This window comes from Musca autumnalis, unplaced genomic scaffold, assembly GCF_047663935.1.
Source record: "Musca autumnalis isolate F117 unplaced genomic scaffold, ASM4766393v1 scaffold_1, whole genome shotgun sequence".
Classification (NCBI taxonomy): domain Eukaryota; kingdom Metazoa; phylum Arthropoda; class Insecta; order Diptera; family Muscidae; genus Musca; species Musca autumnalis.
This window is the reverse complement of record NW_027411644.1, coordinates 120,981,780-120,985,261: the sequence shown is the minus strand read 5'-3', so window position 1 is coordinate 120,985,261 and position 3,482 is coordinate 120,981,780.

The following is a 3,482-nucleotide window of genomic DNA, read 5'->3' as shown; positions in this document are numbered from 1 at the left end:
TACATTAAACAATTGCATTAGTATTTTCTTTCTTTTCTTTTGGCAGCGGAATTCGGTAAGGAAGTATGTACTTCCCAATAAAAATCAGAATTTAAACGCAAAATATATGAGGCATTTGCAGGAAGGTATTAAAAGGAGAATTACTATAGTTCATACTTTAGTATATACTAAATCGTTATAACTATTATTGAATGGTTTGGTATTTACGGAGATGAATATATATTTTTTGAAATCTTAGGTACATTTTTGATATTGGTTGTTTCCTCCAATTTGGAACAGTATGGACTTTGGCGATTTTGAACTTCTAGATGAAGTTTTATGGATTTTATGTATTTTTGTTCTTAAAGGGAAAAGCTACAACTCTGTCTCTGACAGTCAATCAAAGTACTTAAGGGTTTGGAAGATATGATCCTGACACAATGATCGCTTTTTTGCATCAAAGCCTCAGATATGTGTTGGCCCACAACCGCGAAACTTTACGAGAAAGGGAGAACGGTGTTCTATAACAGACAGTGTAATACCATGTAATACTAAACCTCCAAACTTCTTGACCACAATATTTCCATTCAATCATACAAACCGTATTGTGTTCAACCGTCAGATCAATCGTGCTTATAGGCTTTCTAGGCGTTTCGCTGTCGCGTAAAAATTCCATGGCGCTAAAATAGCACAAGCCTGGTTCAAATGCCTCATCTGCCCCGGCCCCACTCCTTGTTTGATCCTCAATTTTTTTTAATTCAATTTTGTTCGTAGAACATTTATCCTCTTTTTCATATCCTCCATTGAAGCTTCTGGATAAAATTCTTTGTATTTTAATAATAATTGCTCATATTCTGCGTTTTTTTCTATTGCGGTCTTTATATTCTTTATATTCGATAAAAATCGATGAAATGGATTATGAATTCCTTCTCATTCATATTTTACGAAAAAACAAACAAATCACAATTAAATTCAAATTAATTAATTAATAATTAAAACAGGAATGACAATTTAAATGAATAATATTCCTTTTTGGCAATTTTGAAAATGAACCATATTCATCAGTTTGATGGGGTGTCATTTTCAACATCAAAACTATTTTGATTTTCCTCAATCATATAAAATTCACACATACATTCTCAAATTTTGAAACATTTACACATAATCCCAGTCAGCATTTTTTGAAAATTTTAATCAAATTCGAGTCTTTTTTGATCCGACTGCACGATTAAAATGCTAGAATATGAGCTCATTTTCTGATCATAAATGACTCCTTTGTCGGTAGGAAAACATAACCTCAGGCGACTCTCCTAAACAAATCAGAAATGAGTCTTTTTCGAGTCGTATTTCAATCATTTATTGGTGTTTTGTTGATTAATTTCGGACCCTTTTTCGAGTCTTTTTAGAGTCATGTTTATAATCATTTATGAGTCTTTTTGTTAGACGAAATAAATTAAAAAAATTTTCTTTTTATTCTTCTTTTTTTTCCTTTGTTTTATAGTCTTCTCTGCTTTGTTATGTCTTTTAATTATCCTTTATGTTGCTTGGTGGTTAGTAGACTGCTTCTTCATTTCACTTGGCAAAACCTGTTGTGTTGTGTTTGTCTGTACCTTTAATATTATACGTTACATTTATATCAAAATTTTGTAGAAAGTGTATATGAGAATTTTATTTTTTTATTTACAACCAAATAAAAATAAAACAAAGCAATCAGTTTTTAATCACCTAACTGTTCAAAATATGATCAGAGTATACATAATTATAATCACTTTTCAAACACCTGTATGACCCTTTTTTGATTAAGCATTTTTCAATCTTCCAGATGATCAAAATGTGACAATAAATAACAAAAAATTGTCACATTTTAAACACCTCAATGATTTATTTGTGATTGCTACACATTTGTTGTTGTATTTTAAATTGAACTCTTTTTAATCATTACAGGGAGTCACTTTCGAGTCCCTTTCTGATCACACAAGCGACTTAATCAATTTTTGATCACCAAAAGGACTCAAAAAAGACTCCTCAATGTGATTTTTGAAAAAACAGTCTTCTAAATGCAATCTGGGATACTACAAACGTTGACATCAAAATTTGATAGTGTATGGGGCGCTTAAGCAAGTGACGCAAAAAAACAGATGTACAGTCAACCAAAAAAGTCTACATACACCCTATAAATCTCGGGTTTTAAGGGTAATACCCTAGACAGACGGCAGAGTTAATTTGCATTAAAAATTCCTTAATTTGAATTAACTTTTTACCCTGACAGACGATAGTTTCTGCATTTATGAAACAGCTGTTTGTGTTGTTTATTTGTACCCAGCAGACCATTTCATAAAGTTTTACAAAAGTTCGCCAAAATATGCGAAACAAATATACTTTCTACCATTGACCTTTTCACCACGATAATGCAAAAATAAATTAAATTTATTCTCGATATTTTTGAGTTCTTGTAATATTAAAAAATGTCACAAAACTCTAAAGGAACATTTGAAGAAGATATTATTTTCGATAGAATTGGTATGGTGGGTAATGAAATGCTTGTGAAAATAAAAATTTTAAAAATAGATTTGATAGAAGGCGCGAAGAACGATTAGCTGCTATTCTATTCGAGAAAGACCACTACTTATTTGAAAGAAGCGCGAAAATTTCTGATTTGTTTTCCTTTTTTATTTTCTTAAACATGGAAATTTGACAAAAGACAATTGATTTTCAATGCAAATTGTGTCTCAGAGCATGAATATGCTCTCTCTCCTACATGAATATTGGCTCTCTTTTACAGCATTGCTATATTGAAATACCTCAATTCAGTTTAAATTTCCTTTGATTTTGTGCATTAAGAATGTGGATAATGCACGAATTAATTTGAATTAAGACAGTTAATGCAAATTAACGCTGCCGTCTGTCTAGGGTATAAGGAAGCATTTTTATGAAAATCCAAGTACATAGTTCTATCTCATATCTCTAATAAACAGTATTACATACAACAAAAATATATTCCATAATACGAATAACGGTAAATTCTATAAAAATTTAAAAAATAATAGGGAAAAAGTGTACATACACCCAATGAAATATTAAGATTACCGTAAAGTTTATGGAATAAGCAATACAAATTTTACATTTTATTGCTTTATCGAATGTCTCTGGTTGTCTATGATATATTTTAGACAAAGTAGGGACATATCTGTGGATTAATTGCCGTTATTTAATGTCAGACTTCGCGTATAGCTTATTAAGGCGGGCCCTTGCAGATTTCGTTGAGTTTTTCAGTCTAATAGTTTATGAAACCCCAGAAAATACAATGGGACTAATAATTTTGGGATCCAAGAGCTCTATGAAGTTTTTCTTGTGGGTAATATATGCTCCTGAGCTTCGCTAAATATGCGAATTCCTGAGTTTTCTCATAAATTTTATAGTTTCACAACACTCCAAGGGGCAAATTACATGCAGAAGCCTTCGAATTACCTTGTAATAAGGTCTGGTATAATCCTCGAGCATCC